At 47.0% G+C, this 22,690-nt stretch overlaps 1 protein-coding gene across 1 annotated transcript in view; it reads right to left on the minus strand.

The window, feature by feature from the left end:
- LOC136330708 (uncharacterized) overlaps positions 1 to 22,690 on the minus strand; it is a 62,222-nt gene that overhangs the window by 20,368 nt on the left and 19,164 nt on the right. Inside the window, exons 10-12 of the mRNA XM_066267917.1 lie at positions 15,867 to 15,961; positions 15,166 to 15,232; positions 14,319 to 14,398 (exon numbers count right to left, since the gene is read on the minus strand). The gene's annotated coding sequence lies outside the window, so the exon portion shown is untranslated. The remainder of the gene's footprint in view (positions 1 to 14,318; positions 14,399 to 15,165; positions 15,233 to 15,866; positions 15,962 to 22,690) is intronic.

Consider the following 22,690-nt stretch of genomic DNA (forward strand, 5'->3'; position numbering starts at 1 on the left):
ATTTTCTTGTTTTCAGCTTTTCAATAAGTTGTTTTTCAATATCCTCACTCATTTCGTCTATTCTTCTGCTAACAGAATTGTTACTGAGTGGCATAGCTTTTACATCTTTGTCATCTTTTTCAAGAACCGTTTTAAGAAATGCTGATATTGATGGTTTTATTAAATTCTCTCCTATAGTGTGATTTTCTCCAGTTTTAGCGATGAATAAAAAAATTTGATAACTAGCCTAAAGAACACGATTATTAGTTGAAGTATGAGCAGTAGAGACTTTAATGTTCTTTATTCAAAATTTTTCTTTAAAGTTTTAAAGTAACTCAAATCTGAATTAATATGAGCATTATGTTTCGCCTTCAAATGCGCCTCAAGACAACCTTGTTTCATTGCTTCATTGGTCAAGCATTGCTGGCATAAAAGACAAAAAGGAATCCGCTCATCGTGAACAGCGGGTATGAACCCAAATTTTAAATATTCCTCCGAATATTGACGAGTTTTTTTCTTGCTTGCACCACTCATTATGCTATGGGCTATAATAAAAATAGGATCAATTAAAAACTAATATTAAAATATGTGTTAAAATATATTCAATGTGACATAGAGTAAACGTATACTAAAAATTCATATTTAAATGTATATAACACATTTACTACACTACCACCACAAATCAAAAGGTATCTATATTTTTTCCACTTGACAAAATTTTCTGGAAAGTTATGCTTCTAAAATTAAAATTGTCATGCATGCACTATTATAGCCCAAATAATATTTATAAAATATTGCTTTCTAGCCGTGATGCAAGAAGTACTTAATAAAGAGTTTAATATTGATAAAAATAAAATCAAATACTTACCAATTATATCTATACAATATATATGTATATTTATTAAATCAACGAGCTTTTACAACAGTTTTGACTGACACTTATTTCAAATTAACACCAACTGAATGATGTGAAACACTACAGAAGTTGCGATGGGCCAATTAGGTGAGAATAACTGCGCTGTTTAGCAAATTTTTAAAACGTCCGGGGTTTCCTGCGGCAGACGGCACGCTCCGCGGTGAACCCAGGACGAATTTTACTTGATGATGCCAATCACCCAGTTGATATTTTGGTCTCGTCAAATGAAATTATACTTAATAATTATTTACTGCAATTATTTAAGAATTGCATTTTTTGTTAAATTTGGCACCGATATCTAGCATTGCATTTAAATGGCCCAGGGCAAAAGTTAAAGTCGTGTAGAGTCCATTTTCAAATTGCCTCCCTTAACTATTGAATTGCTCCCCTGTGGGGCGTGAACCCCACGTTGGGAAACACTGCACTAGCATGTGGAAAAAAGCCACGTGTGTGTTTATAAAAAGGTATGGGTGCCTTCCCTCAGGGTGATTCGGCTAGATTGCTTTCCTGCCACTGTGAGGTTTGGGTTCCTGATTCCCTCAGCTGCCACCACGAGGAGCAGTTTTCCTGATCCCTTCCCCTCCACTAAAAAAGGCAGGATTTTCTTTATTTGCTCTCCTGTCTCTGTAGGCTTCCAATAAATGGGTATGGCCTGACACTTGAGTCCACAGTTTCTCTACCATCTGCCTGAATTCAGTACAAACCTGCTTGGCTTCAACCAACAGACTTACATTTGGCATAGTGGGCAAGATGTGGATCAGATCAGTGTGGAGATGCCAACACCCTTGAAGGGTGGGGTTTTGTTTTCCAGCATATGGATCTCCATGAATGCATTTTGGGGTGCCATTGGCTGGGTGCTTTTTACAACCCTGGAAAAACAAAATGAGAGCTCTGTGTGAGAGGCTGCCTGAGGTCAAAAGCTCCAGTATGAGCTGCAGACTGAATGCCAACAACAGCATGAGCTAGAACAGTCACAGGAGAAGTTTCAGATTCAAAAACTGCTAGTTAGGCTAGAGGCTGAGAACCAGTGATGGCTTGAACTGGAATGAATGCTGGAGATGGATGGGGGTTGACCTCTCTCAAGAGCTGCAGTGTGGAAAAAAAAAAAAAAAAGAGCTGAAGTGTGAGATGCAGGCTGAGCACCAAAGGTGCCTGAAACTGGAACCAGACTGCTGCCTATGAGTGCACGTGCTGAGATGCTTCCCCTCTCCTCCACGCCACCAAGCACACCAGCTGCCCAAGAGCAGGGTTCTACCACTCCCCTTTATCACTGGGCTCCAGGTGTGCAACTAACTCCAGACTCCTCTACAAACTGGTTCTTGCAGCATAACCTTGGCTGCCCAGCAGGGAAAGGCAGATCTCCCGCATTCCAGAGAACACAACTTCACCTGGGATCGGGGCGTCTCTTCCACCCCAACATAGAATTGGGAGCTCTCAGAGCTGCCACTAGGACACTCGTTACCGGGAAAGAGGAGGAGGCCTGGGAACATATCCCTGCACAGTTGCCCGGGCAGCTGACACTGGCCCTTGGCCTCCGATCCCGAGCCCTTCCCCCAACCACACTTCTGCAAGTTGTTGTGACACTGAGACCCCTGATCCTTGCCCCAGTTCCCACCATCTGGATAGGTGGGCACACCTTTGGCCCCCGGAAATAATGACAAGGCACTAAGGAGGTTCTCTTGGCAGCCCACGGGAAACGGCGACTACAGGGATGAAACAGATGGCAGCAGAGCTTGTGGAAATGCCTAACAGAAGGCCTGGCATGCCCAGGCACTTGGGCAAAAAGCAGTGAGGAGACCTGGAGGCCAGGCGTTCCTTCTTGGGCCACCAGAGGCGGCAGTCTGGCATCTGGTCATACCACCTTAAACACATCTGATCGTGTCTGATCTCAAAAGCTAAGCAGGGTCAGGCCTCGTTAGTACCTGGATGGGAGACCACCTGGGAATACCGGGTGCTGTAGGATTTTCCCTCCCCCAAAACCCTTTTGTTCCTTTTTCCTTGACCACAGGGTTGCGTACCCTTCACACGCCTGGGGTGCAGCACTTTGAGGTGGCTGCAGCCACTTCGCAGAGCCTGGCAGCCCACTCAGGTGTTTGCTGGTCGCCCATGAGCACTGGGCTGAGCTGCTTCCTCCCCTCCTTTACCCAATTGTGTACATTAGCACCCAGGAGTCAATTCTCCCACTCCCCTCTATCCCAGGGCGCCCCGTGTGCAGCTAACTCAGGCTCCTCTTCAAACCGGTCTGGTCCCTGAGGCGGTGACCTCAGCCTCCCAAGGAAAGCTGAGGCAGAGGGAAGAAACCCTGCCATGCAGAGCTTGTGCTAATGTGAACGACACAGGGGGTCCAAACATTCCCACTCACATGAGGTGCAGAAGGATGAGGAGACCTGGAGGCCAGGTGTTTCTACTTGGGCCACTGAGAGGCTGCCCTCAGGGGTCTGCAGTCATACCACCCTGAACGCACCTGATCTCACGTGATCTTGCGAAGGTACGCAGGGGCGGGCTCCCTTAGTACCTGGACAGGAGACTGCCTGGTAATACAGTTCATTGCAGGCTTTTGCCTCTACCCATCTTTTCTTTCTGGGTGTTTATTTTTTTGATTTTGCTTTATGCCTTGGTCACAGGGTCGTGTGCCCTCACACATGCCAAAGGCACACGGAGAGAGCCACTGCATCTGAATACATCCAACCTACTTGCAGCTGAGAGCCAAGAAAGAGCCCTCCTCTGCCTTGGGTGCCGGGTCACTCACTGAAACAACTGAAAGGCTATTTGTGGCATTGACCCCAAAAGCAGGGTCAGCGTGGACACAGCAGATAGTGTCAGACTGGAATAACAAAGGATCCAGGTTCAAATCCCCAAGAGATCACCAGGCTAAAAACAGGCTTGGGGTCATTGTGTCTCTTTCAGATAACAATGTCACACCTGGCCCAAACCGGACCTATGTCTCTGTGTTTTCTCTCATCTTCTGTTGCCACCACTCAGGTCTTTACTCCCCACGCTGGTAGAAGCAGGTATAGCACTTTGAGGTGGCCCTGGCCACTGGCCCAGCCTGATTGTCCACCCCTACCTGGGGCTGTCGCTTACGAGCACACGTGCTGAGCTGCCCCCACCTTTCCTCCACACCAAGAACACACCAGCTTCCCAGGACCCGGGTCCTGCCACTCCCCTTTATCACTAGGCCACAGGTATGCAACTAACTCCAGGCTTCTCTGCAAACTGGTCCTTGCTGCATGACCTTGGCCACCCAGCAGGAAAAAGAGGATCTCCCACATTCCAGAGAACAGGCCGTCACTTGGGGTCAGGCATCTCTTCTGCCTCCACTAAGAGTTGGGGGCTCACAGTGCCTCCGCTTATGCAAACGGAAGAGTCCTGGGGACACACCCCTGCAGTGCTGCCCAGGCACCTGACCTTGGTCCTTGCAACAGGGATGAAACAGATGGCACACGGAGCTTGTGGGAGTGCCTAACAGGGGGCCTGGCATGCCAGGCATTAACAGTGTGGGTGTTGAGGGCAGAACGTTGAGGAACCTCCTGGCCAGGCTTTTCTCATCAGGTTGAGAGGGTGATTGGTGGCTTTAGCATTGGCTTTTTCTGCATTTCCCTCTGTCTGTCTTTGTTTTTCCTTTCTAAATTGAATAAAGAATGGGAAAAAACCTGAAAACAAAAATAAGTTTCTATTTTATTTTTAATTCTAAGCCTTTAAAATAGATTCTGCTGTGTAATCCCTCATGAATTTTTAATTTTTATTTTTAGTTTGTGTTTACATAAATTCAAAAGTGTCCCACTGAACATAACCCCTCACCCCACACCCGTGTCCCTTTTTATACCTCCTTTTCCCCCTTCCTCCCAATTTCCTCCCGTCTTCCCTCTAGGACAGGGGTCCCCAAACTTTTTACACAGAGGGCCAGTTCACTGTCCCTCAGACTGTTTGTTGGAGGGCCGTACTATAAAAAAAATTATGAACAAATCCCTATGCACACTGCACATATCTTAAAGTAAAAAAATAAAACGGTAACAAATACAATATTTAAAATAAAGAACAAGTAAATTTAAATCAACTGACCAGTATTTCAATGCGAACTATGCTCCTCTCACTGACCACTAATGAAAGAGGTGCCCCTTCCAGAAGTGCAGCGGGGGCCAGATAAATGGCCTCAGGGGGCCACATGCGGCTCGTGGGCCGTACTTTGGGGACCCCTGCTCTAGGACTTGCTGTCCTGCTATGCATATCTGTGTTATGTATATATAGTTTCACCCATCCTTTCATCCCCCTTCCTCTGCTGTCCTGCTGGTCCCTGTGACTCTGCCTCTGCCTATGTTCCATTCCTCAGTTCACTTTGTCCATTAGCTTCCACATATATGTGAGATCACATGATACACACACACACACACATATATATATATTATTGCTTGGCTTATTTCACGTAGTAGAATAATCTCCAGGTCCATCCATGCTGTCATAGAAGGTAAGATTTCCTTTTTCTCACCTCCACATCTGGGTCAGGTGTGAGATTTTCATTAGCATACCACTCTAGCAAAGGTTGTTAGGTCCTGAACTAATTCTTTCTGCAGCTGGCCCCTGGATGTGCCAGCCTTGAGCCTCCCAAGTGGGAACCCAGCACAGACCAGTGGAGACACTGCCCATGACTGGCCCTCTTTCAACTTGGGACCTTCATCAATTTCTGACCTCAAGATTCTTTTTTCTGCAGAGTTTGAAAATAATCTTTTAGAACCTTCCCTACCCTGCCAGGTTTTTTGGAAACTTTTTCAAAATCACCTAACATTTTAGAAGCTTTTAGTATCTTGTTTCTAAGCAAATATTTAAAATTTTTTAAAAATCATGGTCAATGTTTATTATGCAGTCAAAGAAGTTTTCGTTTTTAATTAAAACTATAATTTTTTTCCAGGCTTACTAACATGCAGATCTTCATTGCTTTTTAGTTTTTCATAGTTTGGTAGGGTCACTGAATCTTAGCCTACCTACCTGTTGATGGAGAGTGTCTCTGTCCATTATGACATGAGGCCTAACCTGTGGTTCTCTGGAAAGAACCCTGCCTCTGAATTCTTCTGGCCTATGTGCAGCTGGGAGCAGAGGAAGGGACCTGCTCATCCTTGAGTGACCTGGCAGGGCAAAGTCACTTAAACAACTTAAAGGCTGTTCATGATATTGACACATAAAGCACGGCAGCAGGCCCACAGTGGTACCACAGACTGAGGATGTCCTCATATGCTTGTAGGACAGAGTGTTACATAGTTATCAGCTCTACTCCCCTAGCACAATAGCCTCTTGTTTAAGCATATAAAATAAATGGGTTTTCCTGGTTCGGTGTCATTGTGTCTCCATCAGAGCACAATGTCCCACCTTGCCCAAACTCTATGTCTTTGTTTTTCTTTTATCCTCCATCGCCCCCACTCAGGTCTTCACTTCCCTGTGCTGGTCACAGCAGTTTTGTTTACCCATCTCCCCATGTTTCCATAGTTGTAGTTGAGCCCTGTAACTCCATGCTCATCATCTATTCTACACCAGGATGAAGCACCATGATTTTGCACTCATGTTTAACAATGAGGCCACCTACCACATATGTCAATATCAGAGCCATGAGCAGATAAATTTCTGCAGAGGGTTGCTGTCCAGTTGAACCTGAATCACAAGCCTCGAGGTTTCCACTGTAACTCCAGTGGGAGCTTGTCTAGGTTTTCTGAGTCTCTTAAAGCAGAGAAACCACTGCTTGGTTGCCTTCATTTACTGAGCCCAGAAGTGGACTGTTTCCCTGCCAGAGCCCTGGTATGTGGCAAAAACCCACCTACCACATTCAGCTTCTCCCTGCATGGTTTTCCTGGATTTGCCAGAAAAGACAAAAGACCACAGCACTGTGGTTGTTCAGAAAGGGGACTAGATGAGCTGGTGTACTGGTTCCTCTTTGATGGTTTATAAAACATGACTCAGTGTCTTCTACAACAGCAATCAGTGTTAGATGTGGAACAAAAAAGCATTATTAATAACCAGGGGAAATGTCTTTCTGATGAGTGATGCTGAAGGAGGTGGCTTTCTGTTAAGATCTAGAGTTCTTTCTGTGTCATTGACTTCCTTAGACTCAGTGCCAAGCACAGCCCATGTCTTGCCTGTACATGATGCTTCACAAAGTGTTTTGGTAGCTTAATGGAAAACCTCAGGTGACAAGGGTCTGTGCCTCCCTGATCAGCAATCCTGGGGAGAGGGGAGAAAATGAAGGTGGCACAATCATGGTGCCAGGAACTTAGGCTCCTGGGCACGTCTTGATCACCAAGTGGCTTGTACCCATTGGCTCTGCTTCCACTGGCCCTGAAGACTCTGAAGTGGGGCAAACAAAGGCAGCCCAGGTTGTTGCCAAGCTCACCATGACCTCTAAGCCAGAGATGATGTTTCCTGGGAAGAGGGTGTATGTCTTCCTACTCCAGCCCTGTCCTCTTCCACCCATCACTGGGTTCTGGCGGCCTCTGATCTGGGCTGTGGCTGCTTCTTAGGACCAACGGGAAATGGCTTTGTTGAGCCCTGAAATAGAGACGGCAGCCTTCTGTTTGCATGGACTGCCACCTGCAGAATCAGTGGGGATAGTGGTGCCTAGGATGTGTAGTCTCGACTAGTGGAGTGCCTTTTGCAGATCAGTGAAGTAGTCCCTTCTCTCTGTTGCACCCCAACTGCTCAGTTCTTAAAAACCTCGAGGTGCTCATGGCTTGAATGACCCTGGCAGGGATCAGTGAGAGGCTCCAATAAGGTTTCTTGAGATGTGAGGCCTGGGCAGGGTATTAAGGTTTAGGTTATTCCCACTGAAATACTTTACTGTTTGAAAAGCACTTTTTGGTCATTGCTCTGAGTCTGTATCATTCAGCTGAGGGACCATTCCATGAGAACGATTTACTTAACCATAATAGTGCAAGTTCTAGAGTCATACGGCTATGTTTGAATCCTGGATTCTCTGGTTACTGGTGTGTAACCTCAAGCAAATTACTTAGTCTCTCCATACCTCAGTTTTCCCCTCTGTGAAATAGGATGGTTGTAGTACATACCTCATGTAATTGTGGTGAGAATTAAATGAGAAAATACATGTAAAAGTACTTAGTACAAAGGTGCCTGGCTCTCAGACATGTGCCCAATAAATGCACATTAGCTATTACTACTAATTGTGACATTCACTACAAACTCACGCCTCAGCCTTGGTTTTCTCATCCACAAAGTGCTCATGATAGCCACACTTGGACCTTCAGCACAGGGCTGTGTGGAAGATGAAGTCAGTCTAAGTGCTGGGTAAGGGGAAGTGCTCAAATTGTAGGTGTTAGCATCACCATCAACACCAGCATTGTCTGCAAAGTTCTAGTTGACTATTTTCCATGGATTTATGTCATCTCTCAGGCCTGGTCGTAAGTCTCAAAACCATTCGAGCTCACACCTAGTGCAAGAGTGTGTTTGGATATTGCCCAGGGAGATTCTCAGCCCAGGGCTGGGTTGAATGAGAATACGACTTTGGAGGCTCTAGATGGTGCCAACACTGCCACCCTTGGTTCTGCAGGCAGGAGATTCTGAAAACAAAGGCTGTGCCCTAGATTGAGGTCTACATGTTCAAGGACCATAAGCTGATCTGTCACACAGCCACAGAGTGCATGTGTAACTTGGCCATGAGCCCCGGATGGGCTTTTCCCCAGGTGACCTCATGCCCTTCATTATCTGGTCACAGGTATGAGACCAGTCTTTGAAGCCAAGGGCAATGACTGGCTGCAGCTGCTGGTGCTGTACAGTGGGAAGACAATTAGCTGCTGTGCTAGGTGGCTGCTGGGGCCTGACCATGCTCACTTTCTCTGTGCAGCTACATCCCAAGTGGTCAGTCCCTCTACTCTGTGAGGGAGTGGAGGTGGGCCAGGACTCACTCGCCAGTGGTAGTAGGTGGTAGGGGAAGTCCAGGGTGGGTGGGTGTGCCCCTGCCAGGCTTCAGCCTGTTTCTCAGTGTTCACACTACCCTGTTTCCCACAGACCACACACTGGCTAGAGTTCCTGCAGGCTCTGCTTCTGAGCCCCAACTCAGTGCTGTAGCACCAGAACACCGTGGTGGTGTTGAACATAATGGAGGCCCATGAGAGACCTGCTTGCATTCTAATATAAAGCCAGATGGCACAGATCCTTGTCAGTACAGCAAGCAGGAAGGTGGGCCTTGTCGTGAGGGCAGCTGTGGCTTTTCTGGGAAAATCAGTGGAATATGGGCTCATAAAAACGAACCAAGATGGAGAACAAGGGATGTCTCATGCATGCAGTGTGCATTACAGCACAAGGAACTAGGATATGCAGCTCTGGCCACTAGGACCTACACCTCCCAGCCCTCTGGCCTCTACTCCCCAGCAGCACTTTAATATCCTTTGTCTTCAGTCAGGGGCCATGCTCATCACATGCCTGCTCTGCCAGCACTGCCTCCAGGCTCACGCAGCAGGGCTTTGCCTGTACTACTGTAGACATCTGGGACAAGAGAAGGCACCTCCTAATTCAGCCGAGTTCCAGCATTGAGAACACATCCAGGAGCCTCACCAGCAGTAAACCTTGTCTAAGTCCGCCAGCAGAACTGCCCCAGAATGTCTAATATAAGTGTGTGGAACTCAAAGTTGAGCCCTGTCTGTGGTCTGCAGGAAGGTTGGTCATGAGTCACTCTCTGGAGTAGGATTTGGGCGGGATGATTGCACAGGTAAGTCACATACACAAAGAAATTGCGTGGATTCTTCACCTTGTGCCCCTGAGTCGCTGCTTAATCCTGTTGGAGGCTTGGGGTTAAGCCTAGAAAACTAACTAATACACAAATTGGTTTAGGTTCCTAGGTGCTGGCCAAGCTCATTGGCTCAATGGGAGGTACCACCGCAGAGGCGCCTGCCTCTTCCAGCTGCTTCCCAACAGGCAGCAGCCCTGCAAGTGGTGGTGAGCAAGATTGGGGGTGACAGGTAGTTCCTGTCCCAGACCCTCTTCTTTATTTCTGCAGTGGACATACACTCACCGGATGTACCTCCACGTAGCCATCCAAGTGGCACAGCGTAGGGCTTGGGACTGGTTACAAGAAACCAGGACTGTTCAGCCACAGCAGGGGCCCTAGGTACAGAGGTAAGCACTACTGTCACATGGGGAATTGGCCTTAAGGCATTGTGGCAGCCAATAGGCACCTCACACAAGGCGCAGCACTTCCATACTTTTCTGCTGGCTGGTGTCAACCTGGTCCTGGGCTGGCTACTACTTCCTGGGAAGCTGCTTTGTGCTCCCGCCTGTTCTCTCTCAATCAAGACTGTCCATTGGAAGAAGCTGCCTGAGGGGGCACAGGGCACAGGGTCAAGGTCAAAGTCAGTGGCCTCCTTGAGTTGGAAATAGACACAAAACGGGTTAGGAACATAGGAGTCAAGGAACTTTAATCTCAGGAGAGACCCAGAATCTGACCTCAAAGGCTTAAAAATGCCTGTGAAATTCTAACTTCAGTGCTGTACTGAGAAAGTGCATTGATTGCTGTCTGAGCACTAGACTGCCTCTGTCTCCTCATTGATGTGTGAGCTCCTGGAGTTAGAAAGCCCCCCTCTATGGCACAGAGTAAAGGATCAATAAATGCCTGTGGAATGAATAAATGACTAGATGGGTTCAGTTGATACTGTGTTTATAGAAGGCCCTGAAAACACAGTAAGTATCCATGGTCATATTTATCAACTCAAAGTACTGAATGTAGTAAACTAGTATGGTGTGCCAGCCCTCGAAACCTTTATGTGCATCTATTCCAAATAATTCCACAAGATAAGTACAAACATCCCCTTTTCCTACCCCCGCCTTTGTAAAACTGAAGAACTGAGCTGAACTCAGAGACTTAATTTAAGTGAATTAGCTGAGGACACAAGGCCGTGTTAGCTGCAGAAGCAAATGTGAACTCTGGAGCTGGCTGTACCCACATTACCTTCTCCCCATTGCTCACTGGCAGGAACAGTAGTGTATGCAGTCAGTGGGCCTGGAGTTTACTTTCTGCCCCTCTCAGTTCTAAGCTGTATGATTGTGTAGGGTTAGTTTCTCTGGGTTACTTTTTCTGTCAAATGGGGACAATTCCCCATAACAACATTATGTGGGATAATATACCTGACACTAGAAGTTTAGAGTTGAAGGGGTTCATATTCCAGCCCTACCCTGATGTAGAAGGCACTTAAATCTCTCAGGCCTACATTGTGGGAGGCTGAGCTTGCTGAGTCAAAAAGGGGGACAGGGAAGTTGCCCCACTCTAGACAGCTGAGAGTTCTCCTAAATCTGGTAGGACTTTAGCCAAGACTCCCACTCAGAGAAGCTCTGGAATGGATATCTTCTGGCACTGTGCTTAGGAAGGTGGCACTTTTCCCATCTTACAGGTAAGGCAGTGGCTGTCTGGCCAGGAACCCTCTGCAAGGATCTCGAGTTTGTCATGTTGCCTAATCAGCCAGGTAGGTTTTAGCAGATTGCGCCCAGGGTCCTGGTTTAGCTTTGGTTTTAGTGGCTTCCTGCAGCAGCTGTGCTCTGGCCTTGGAGTCAGGTCCACAACCCTGAGCAGCAGTGCACCCCAGACTCAGACGGGGACCTCTGCAGCCATGAGCACCAGATGAAGCTACACGGCATTTCTAAGACATGAGCGTCCCCCTCCTTTCTACTCCAGGCCAGCCCCTGGACACGTGTCCCCATCTTCTGCTCAGCCAGGTCTCATCTCCCACATGTGCTGGCCAGTGAAAATGCCCAACTAGGCAGGCAGCAAGGTGAATGGCTGCTGGGATGCATGGCTCTCAGAGATGTTTTTGGTGCTGTGCGCAGCATGAAGACCTGGGCACAGACAGAACTGCAGTCCTGGGTGCCATGCTGAGTGCAGCCTGGAGAGCCTTTCTGGGCCCAGACAGTGGTGCAGGAGTCTGAGCTGTTGGTGAGAACCAGGCTGGGCTGTTGCCCCTGCTGCCCTGCACCTGTGACTACATGAGACCGTGGCTGCCCATCATGGACCAGGGAGCTGCAGATTCATCTGCTGAAGCTGGATGTAGAGCATGCATGTCTGCTGGATAAATCCAACCAAGTGTACTTCTGGGGCAGAAGCAGGTGAGTGTGATTGCAGAAGGAAGTGGAGGGAGACCCCGTGATGTGACTAGAGCTGACTAGGAACTTTCTTGCTCAGGCATGGATAGTTGATCCATGGGACTCTGGAAGCAAGTCTGGAGCAGTGGCTGTTGGCGGTTCTGGAAGGCCTGCCCATGGCTGAGGTGGCCGCAGGGGCTAACAGAGTGTGTGTGTGTGTGTGTGTGTGTGTGTGGTGAGTGGTGAGTGGTGAATGACTGGTGCTTCTCCAGAGAAGCTCGGGTCTTGTAGCCTGCAAAACATTTTTCCCTTTCATTCAGTTTTGGAGAAGGGTTGAGGCAGGCCTGCTTTCAAGCTCATCCCACATCAGTCAGCTCAGTCACTCATGACTCCTGGATGCCTCTGAAGTTGAGCCCCTCTGCAACCTCCATCACCTGTTCACAATAGGACTGTTCTTATACTGTTACTGGTGTAACTATCTCATCCATCTTCCTCCAGCAAGGGCTGTCTTTCTAAAATACCCCATAGGGAAGAGTAAAGGTGAAGGGGAGCCTCACAAAGAATCGCGGGAAAGGCTTTAAGTGTCTAGGTGCCATGATGTGTGGCCCACAGAAGATACTTTTGTCTTCAGGGAGGATAAAGGTGGTGAATGTGAGCCTTGGTGTCCATGGGAGGACATCTGGGACCAGATGAATTCCACTTTGGATTGTGAGTCCATAGCCTGGCAGATGATCCAGATTCCAGGGCTGTTTAGTGGGGCTTGAAGCTGATGATTTTGTCAAAGCTCTGCATCTGGGCCTCTGACTGTGACTTACATCGCCTGGAAGCCCGAAAAACACTTGTATGCCAACTCTGATGCCCCCCCCCCACTTATTTTCATTTACTGGGACTTTGTTGGAATCCTGGCTCCAAAATTACTGGACTGCAGGCAATAGAGAAGGTGCTGAAAAGAGCCCCGGGCAAGTCTCACATTTAGGGGCACATAAAAAATTTGAGGCCATAAGATTGGTGTCATGGTTGGAGCCCAGATGTTTCAAACCAGACTTCCTGGGTTCAGATTGTTAGATTTGGGGAGGCGTGCTGTGGCTGCCAGAGTGTAACTATTGAAGGAGCAGGAATAGGGAGTGCTGATAGGGACCCTGTGAGGCTGAGAATAAAGAAGTTTATGTTTGAAATTCGCCACTAAGCTAAACCCAACCCCTGTTGCTATGCTTCGGCCCCTGTTGCTATGTTGCGTGCGACCTCCCTAGTGAACAGCTAACTGCCACATCTGCTTCTGTAAAATCCTTGCTCACTTAGGATATATAAGGACCTAGCTGTAAGCGCCAGGCGCGACTCTCGTTTGCAGCTCCTTGCGAGTACAGTGTCTCCGGACATCTTGGGAGTTCACCCCTGTGCAGGTTAAACTGGCCAATAAAGTAAAATCTAAACTCCTGGAAGTCTCCGACGTTTGTTCTCATACCTGGTGGATGCGACATTTTGGGGGGCTCGCCCGGGATTCTCCCTCAGCAGAGTTTTCGGTCGGAGACCGGAAGGACAGCTCGAGCTGAGTAAGTATTCACGGAGGATCATTTGGTTTGGCTTTTGGGCTCCGCAGCACACAATCCTGAGGTAGTAGGTGGGACGCTGCCGGTAACCTACCCAGGGCTTTCAGAAGTGGGACACCACTCTCTGAAATTTGGATATTTGGATTTGTTAACTTTAGGAGTGACTGGTCACATTAGGAATCCTTTTTGCGCTGCACTGTGCTGCGTTTTGTCTGAGCTCGAATGACTGAGTTGAGTGTGAGAGAGACAAGTGTGTTCCTTGTGTTAATAGTGTGTGTTGCCTGTAACCTACCCTTTCTCATTATTCCTGAGTCATCTAGGATGGGACAACAGGAGTCTGTGCCGGGATCCCCACTCGCGTGCCTGTTGAAGAATTTTTCTGATTTCCAGAAGAGGGCTCAGGGGTACGGAGGTCCGCAGCCAAGTCCAGGTTTCCTCCGGACCTTGAACCAGCTGGAATGGCCTACATTTAATGTGGGATGGCCCACAGAGGGCACTTTTGACCTTCTCCGGGAGGCGCAGCCATTTTGCCTCCTTCCCCGGGAGGCGCCACCGGCACCAGATGCTGGCCCACAGGCACCTCCTCACCTCATCAGAATCCCCCATTTTTCGAGAAACCTCAGGGACTAATATCTCTCCTTGAGACCATTTTTAGGACCCATCAGCCCACATGGGATTTTACAAACCCTCTTCACTTCAGAAGAAAGGGAGAGAATAATAAGAGAAGCTGCTAAGGCAGTATTGGGAGAAGAAAGGGAAACTTGGGAGGGAAGAAGGGAAATAAAAGAAGTTCTCCCGTCTCAACCTCCTACCTGGAACCCTAATACCGCTGGGGTAAGGGACGCACTCCTCCAGTATCGCCGGGCTCTGTTGAGGGGGCTCAAGGCAGCAGCTAGAAAGCCAACCAACTTCAGTAAGGTTAGTAAAGTCATCCAGGGAAGAGAGGAATCCCCAGCAGCCTTTCTAGAAAGACTCATAGAGGCTTATAGAGTATATACCCCTCCAGATCCTGAGGCAGAAGAGAACAGAAGTCTAGTAAATATAGCCTTTGTAACTCAGGCTGCTTCAGATATTAGGAAAAAGCTTCAGAAGATAGAAGGATTTGAAGGAGAAAATAGAAGCAAGCTATTAGAGATAGCCCAGAAGGTGTATGTCAATAGGAATGATCCGGAGGTTGGCAGGGTGAAGGAAGTTGCCAAAATTCTGATTGCTGCTCAGAAACCTCCCCCTAAAGGAAAAGGGAGACAGAGGAAGGGCCAAGGACAGCGAATAGACAAGGATCAATGCGCCTATTGCAAGGAGAAAGGACACTAGAAGAGAGAGTGCCCAAAGTTGAGGGCTGACAGCCAGAGACCAAAACAAGCCCCAGAGGTATTGCTCCAAACCTTAGACTGATGGGGCCAGGGCTCCATTCCCGTGGGCTCCCAGGAGCCCATGGTCACCTTAACAGTCTAAGGAAAACCATTAGACTTCCTAGTCAACACGGGAGCCACCTATTCAGTCCTAAAGAAACCACAGGGCCAGATGCAGAAGGCAACTACTAAGATAATAAGGGCAACGGGCAAAGCAGAAGCCTACCCATGGGCCACCGCAAGAATTACTGACTTAGGTCGAGGCACCATCACCCACTCTTTCCTAATCATTCCAGACTGCCCTTACCCACTGCTTGGAAGGGACTTATTGCAGAAACTTCAGGCCACCATAACCTTCCGACGGGAGGAAAGCCCTATGGGGAACAAAGAGGCAGAGGTCAGCATGGAAGTAACTGTCCCATTGTCTGAAGAACACTTATTTGCCACCGTCCTAGAAGGTAAGGAGGCCGAGGAAGGGGTTCCAGACACCCTGCGTGCCTGGGTACCTGAGGTTTAGGCAAAAACCAACCCCCCAGGTTTGGCCACTCACCAACCGCCTGTCCTGGTGCAACTGCTTAGCACTGCTAGACCGGTTAGAATCAGGCAGTACCCGGTCCCAGCCCGAGCTAGACAGGGAATTGCCCGGCACTTGCAATGCCTGCTGGAGGCAGGCATCCTTCGAAGGTGCCAATCAGCCTGGAACACCCCGTTGCTTCCCGTCCAGAAACCAGGGAGCCAAGACTATCATCTGGTCCAGGACTTGTGGAAGGTGAATGCACAGGTAGAGTCTATTCATCCCACGGTGCCCAACCTGTATACCTTACTGAGCTCATTGCCCCCAACCCATACCTATTATTCAGTCCTGGATTTGAAGGATGCCTTCTTTTGTATTCCCCTGGCGCCTAAGAGCCAAGAGATCTTTGCCTTTGAATGAAATGACCCAGATAATAGACTGGTGGGGCAGTTCACTTGGACCAGACTACCACAAGGGTTTAAGAATTCCCCTACCATTTTTAATGAAGCCCTCAGCAAAGATCTGCAGGCTTTCTGCTCCTCCCATCCGTCGATCATACTGCTCCAGTATGTGGATGACATCCTCATAGCTGCCAAGGACAAAGGAGAGTGTGAGGAAGCTACCTCGGACCTGCATTCATATCCAGGATATCCCAAGAATTAGCCACTAAGTTAGGTATTAATTAGAAATTGCATTGCATTTATAGGCCCAAAAGTTCAGGACAGGTAGAAAGAATGAACAAGACTCTGAAGGAAACTCTAATTAAGCTGAGAGGGGAGACCAGCAAAAACTGGGTTGAGCTCCTCCCTTTTGCCCTTTTTAGAACCAGATGTACCCCCTATCTCAATAGACCCCTTATGAAATCTTATTTGGGCAAACTGTGCCCCTTGTACCTCGATTGACCAGAGGGGAACTAGAGATTTCTAATCATAATTTCCTCAAGTCCTTACAGGCCCTGCAACACATTAGAAGCGAGGTGCAGGCTCTCCACAGAGGGCCCCTGTGAAGCTGAGAACAAAGAAGTTTATATTTGAAATTCGCCACTAAGCTAACCCCGGCCCCTGTTGCTATGCTGAGTGCGACCTCCCTAGTGAATAGCTAAACTGCCACATCTGCTTCTGTATAATGCTTGCTCACTTAGGATATATAAGGACCTAGCTGTAAGCGCCAGGTGCAACTCTCGTTTGCAGCTCCTTGTGAGTACGGTGTCTCCAGACATCTTGGGAGTTTGCCCCTGCGCAGGTTAAACTGACCAATAAAGTAACATCTAAACTCCTGAAAGTCTCTGACGTTTGTTCTCGTACCCAGTGGATGCAACACAGATCATTACTCTGCTTAATGTGACCATAGGTAAAGCATTTAGCCTCTCTGTGCCTCTCATTTTTTTATAAATAAAGTGGGGACATTGTATAAGATGAGACTATAGTCATATAACTCTGAGGTGACGTCAGTGAAATGGCGTCGTGAGGAGCGCTCCCGATACCTGTCCCCTAAATTTCAACAAGTTCTACAACCAGAGACAGAAAAATCTATCTCTGGAGTGTCTGGAAGTCCCACACACTGAACAAGAAGGTATGGTTGGGCAAAAAGTTGGCTAAATATATATTCAACCCTGAAGGAAATGACGGAGAACAGAAGACTCCGCCTTCCTCACTAACTTGAGCAAGGGCTGCTTTCACTTGGAACTGAGAGAGAGTGGGCGCTGGCAGCATGGAGGGAGCCAGGCTGGGGCACAGACGTTCAAGCCAAGAAAAGTGTGCCCGCGGCGGCCCAGCCCATGTGAGCTAACACTGGTGCCGGAGCCCAGCAAAGGTGGGCGAGCAGCAGGCGCCATTACCCCCATATCCTGGTTGGCGAGCGAATACAGTGTGCAAGAGGTTCCTCCTGACTTTGATGCCCCGGGCATGGGTGCCTATGTTCCCAGACAGAGAGGCAGGGTCAGAGGCTTCTGCGTGGGCTGCGACCAGAGACTCGCTGTGGTCCCTGCTCCCCCAGCAACAGCGAGCGGGGAGTGTGTGAAAGCAAACTTCCCTACACCCAAACTCCAGGTGGGAGGGGCGCCTCAACCAGCCATTCAAGCTAACACCCCGGGAAAGAAAAAATATGGAAGCGCTAGAAGGAGGGGCGTGCAGGCAGCTTGCAGACTGTCTCTGGAGCAAATCTACTGATCCAATCGCTAAAATTAGCTTAACCCACAGTCTAACTGCCTAACTGGCTTGAGCAGCTCTAGTTTACAAGGTCTCTGAGATCAGCAATCTAAGACAAGAAACGAGATATTTTTAGTGCCTCTTCCTCTGCATGTAAGGGCAGGGGCAACTTCCTGTCAGCCGATACACGGTGAAGAAAACATTCCTATGGAACAAACCTCAGAGAACACTGCAGAAGTTAGGTTAGGCTGTAGGCTTTTTAACAAGGAAGAAGGAACGCTAAGGCAAATTTAACTAGATATACCTAAGGAACTGAACACAAGTCAACACATCCCCCTACCTACTTCAGCTGATGGCTCTGATTGGCAGTTTTCATACTCAGGGCTGTGCACTAAAAAGAGGGACTTGGCAGCTTTTAAGATCTCCTATTCTGCAGGCAGCGACTAGGGCATCTTCTTCCCAGCCAATACAGGTTACAAAATGCAAAAAGCCTGGGGAAAGTGGTCCCACAGAGTGCTGAGGCATACTGGACACGCCCAGAGGCTCATAGAAAGTCACCTTGAGAGCAATTGGCTCCCAGCCCCGCCTAGTTACCCTGGTGGCTCTGACAGAGCCTTACCCAGAACCCTGCACTGAGTGGGGATAGAGTAGGGATCTGCCAGCAATTTGAGCCTTTTAACCTCCAGGCAGTGGCATCGGCAACCTCATAGATGGATCATCAGGCTACTGATTCAGGAAGGAGAGACTAGGAGAGCGGATCCGGGAAAAGCGGATCCAGGAAAATGGACTCTCCCATTGTTGGAACCTGCAAATGCTAACGAGCCCCGACTACCAACAAGACTGAGGCCTAGTATATGACATCACCATAAAAACACATCAACTGCAAATCTCTACCTGAACTGATCTTTGTACAAGTTCTTAGGAGAATTATACGAACAGTTATTTAAAACCTCACCATTTAATTCAGTTCGAAAGGCTAAGCACAGATGATGTATGTACATTACCATGTAACAAATCTGAGTACAATCTCAATTCCTAATGAATATCAAAGTATTGCCATGCACTGCTTCTCCTGAAGAGCAGACAACTGTATAACTCTAGTAAATACTACAATAAATTTGAGTGGTAATTCTGCTGGTATTTGTCAAGAATTTAAAAAAGGGGTTGGAGTGACGTCACGGAAATGGCGCCGTGAGCAGCGCGTCCGACAGCTCTCCCCTAAATCACAACAAATTTATCAACTAGAAACAGAAAAATTTATCCTCGGAGGATTCCGGAGTTCCACACAAACTGATAGCGAAAGGACTGTTATCACTTGAATCTGAGAGACGAGGGTGTGGAGGAATCTACCACAGGGACGTTCTTTCAAACCGCAAGGAAGTGCGCCTGTGGTGAGTCAGCCCATATACTTGAGAACCGCGAGCCGCCGCGAGTGGCCGACGCGAGCCACCACCGCGAGCCACCGCGAGCCCCCGCGAGCCGCGAGCCGCGAACCGCCACCCCGAGCAGCCGCGCGCGCGCCCGGTCCGGTTGAGCACCACTGACGTTCCCAGCGGCCCGCACACTGCGAGTGGGAGTCGCCGGCCACCGGTGCCCGGAGCGCCCCATTGGCGCGCGTGCCTTGGGCATTCCACGCGCCCAGGGCAGCCCAGGGCGCCCTGCTGGCCCGCACACCCAGGGGGCTCCATTATCCTGCGCCTGGTGCGGTCCAGCCGCCAGCGGCGGGGCGAGCGGGAGAGGCTTGGGAGATTCTCTCCGTGGGCGGGGCACCTCACCCAGCCATTCAAGCTAACAATCAAGCGTTGGGGGAGGGGCGCGTGCAGGCAGCCTAAAATACCTTCGGAAGCACAGCTGCATCCCAATCACTGAAATTAGCTTAACCCATGAAATCTGCGCACCCTCAGTTCTATTTGATAAGATCTCTCTCAGTTCAGCGATCCAAGACAAGAGGCATGATATTTTTTAGTGCCTCTCGCTAAAGGGGCGGGGGCAACTTCTGATTGATAGAGCCTCCATATTCAGGGATAAACGCTAACAAGAAGGACTTGGCAGATAATAAGGTCTATACTACACTAGTCGTAAGCAGAGACTAGTGCCTCTTCTTCCCTGCAAAAACAGGCTACAAAGTGTGGAAAGCCTGGGTTGAGAGGTCCAACTAAATGATAGGCGCTGAACAGTCACCTTGACAACAATTGACTCCCACCCCCGCCTGATTACACTGGAGGCCCTGATTGTCAGAGCCATTCCCAAAGCCTTGCACTGAGTGGGGATAGAGTGGGGATTTCCCAGCTCTTTGAGCCTCTTACTCCCCAGGCAGAAGCAGTTGCAGCCTTATAGCTGGATCACCAGGCTGCTAATTCAGAAAGGGGGGACTAGGAGAGAGAATCCAGGAAAGCAAACTCTCTCATCGTTGGACCCTGCAAACGCCAACAAGCCTTTACTTCCAGCAAGACTAAAGCCAATTATATGACATTGCCATAGAATCCCATCAACTGCAAATCCCTACCTAAGAGTGACACAGGGGCAGAGCCTGGGGTACAGAGTCACCGACCAGGAAGAGGGAGAGAAAAGAAAAAGGAAGAAGTTAACCTCTCGAAATCAAGAAAAACCCACAGACTTTACAACTTGATCCACTAATTTTGTTGTTGTTGTTGTTGTTTCTGCTATCTTTTTGCCTTTATATCCTCCACCTCGGTCCTTCTATTCTCTGCCCATCTCATGCTTCCCCTTTCTTGAACTGCACTACCCATGAGTGTTGCATTTTATTTTTCTTCTTTATCCTCACCCTCCTTTAAGGTTATACTCCAAAACACTTAACTCTCACTCTCTCCTCTTTTGTTTTTTTTTGTCTTGCTTTATTTTGTTTTTTTCTCTTCCTATTTTATTTCTTCCTTCGTTGTTCTTTTTCTTATTTTTTCCTTTCTATTCGTTTTTTCTTTTCTCATTTTACTTTCATCCCATATAATCCTCAATCACGAACAAATAAGTTAATTTGGGACTCAAGGCTTTTTTTTGGCTTTATTTCTCTTTTTTGCTTTTGTTTTTATTTTTTTTTATTTTTTCTTGTTTATTTTCGTGGCATTTTGGGTCCTCCCAACCCAAGGTCTCCATTGTATTTAGTCTTCGCTCCACTTAATACAACAGATTTTTACTTATTATTTTTATTTTTTCTTCTTTATTATTTTTTTTTGGTCCTTTTTTCTGGCTCCCTCTTATCCCTCTCATTATATCTCTTAGTTGACTATCACTTACAAGCAAATCATCTTATGCTTGTTTAAGATTTTCTTCCTTTTTTTTTTTTTTTTTTTTGCATTTAGTAGGCCCCTACTTCCTTTTTTTTGCCCCTTGAACTCTTCACCCCAAATCAGGCCCTCCATTATAGGCACGATATTTCCCTGAGGAGGGGAGAGGAGGGAAAGAGAAGAGAGAAAAAAAAGGGGGAAATAATAAATTATTACTGGTTTTTTTTTGTGGGGTGTTTTACCTTTTTTTTTTTTTTTTTTTTTTTTTTACTTTTTACTCTTTATTAATTCTAATTAGTGCTATCAATAAGACCACCCTCAGATGCCTATAAGAAAGAGGAAATCGAATATTATGGATACAAAAGAAAGAGAGGTAACACAAATAGATGTGGAAAAATCTATGGAGAAAAGACTTAACATATTGGAAGCCTTGGAGCTAAATGACAGAGAATTTAAAATAGAAATCTTAAAAATATTCAGAGAGATACAAGAAAACACAGAAAGGCAATATAGGGAGATCAGAAAACAACTCAATGAACACAAAGAATATATTACCAAGGAAATTGAAACTATAAAAACAAATCAAACAGAAATGAAAAACTCAATTCAAGAGCTGAAAAACGAGGTAACAAGCTTAGCTAACAGAACAGCCCAGATTGAAGATAGGATTAGTGAAATAGAAGACAAACAACTTGAGGCACAACAGAGAGAAGAAGAAAGAGACTCAAAAATAATAAAAAACGAGAAAGCCCTACAGGAATTGTCTGACTCCATCAGAAAGAATAACATAAGAATAATATGTATATCAGAGGGAGAAGAGAAAGAAAATGGAATGGAGAATATACTCAAACAAATAATAGACGAGAACTTCCCAAACCTGTGGAAGGAACTAAAGCCTCAAATTCAAGAAGCAAACAGAACACCAAGTTTTCTTAACCCCAACAAACCCACTCCAAGGCACATCATAATAAAGATGACACAAACCAATGACAAAGAAAAAATTCTCAAGGCAGCCAGGGAAAAGAAGAGTACAACATATAAAGGAAGGCCTATTAGATTATCATCAGATTTCTCAGCAGAAACTCTACAAGCTAGAAGAGAGTGGACCCCAATATTTAAAGCCCTGAAAGAGAGGAACTTTCAGCCACGAATACTATACCCATCAAAGCTATCCTTCAAGTATGAAGGAGATATAAAAACATTCACAAATACAGAAAAGATGAGAGAATTTATCAACAGAAAGCCCCCACTCCAGGAAATACTAAAGGGGGTTTTCCAACCAGATTCAAAGAACAAAAGAAAACAACACCACAAGTAACAGCTCCACCAAGAACACAATAAAACCAAACTTAAACTGTGACAACAAAGGAAAAAAAGGGGGGAGAGGATGGAGATTAACAGTAGCAAAGGATGATGAAGTGCAGAAATACTTATAAGATAGGGTACTACAATGAATATGGTAGGTACCCTTTTCATTACTTAATGGTAACCACCCTTAAAAAAACCACCACAAAAACACTTGACTTAAAAAAGGTAGCAACAGAGGAAAGAAGTATGGAACACAAACAAACAAAAACAAATGATAAAAAAACAAAAGAGAAGAATCAAACTAGATACAAAACTAACAGAAAGCAATATATAAAATGGCAGTAGGGAACCCACAAGTGTCAATAATTACACTAAATGTAAATGGATTAAACTTACCAATAAAAAGAGTAGCAGAATGGATTAAAAAAGAAAATCCAACTATATGCTGCCTACAAGAAACACATCTAAGCAACAAGGATAAAAACAAATTCAAAGTGAAAGGCTGGAAAACAATACTCCAAGCAAACAACACCCAAAAAAAAGCAGGCGTAGCAATACTCATATCTAATAATGCTGACTACAAGACAGAAAAAGTACTCAGAGACAAAAATGGTCATTTCA

Source organism: Saccopteryx bilineata, chromosome 3 (genome assembly GCF_036850765.1).
Source record: "Saccopteryx bilineata isolate mSacBil1 chromosome 3, mSacBil1_pri_phased_curated, whole genome shotgun sequence".
In the NCBI taxonomy this organism is placed as follows: Eukaryota; Metazoa; Chordata; class Mammalia; order Chiroptera; family Emballonuridae; genus Saccopteryx; species Saccopteryx bilineata.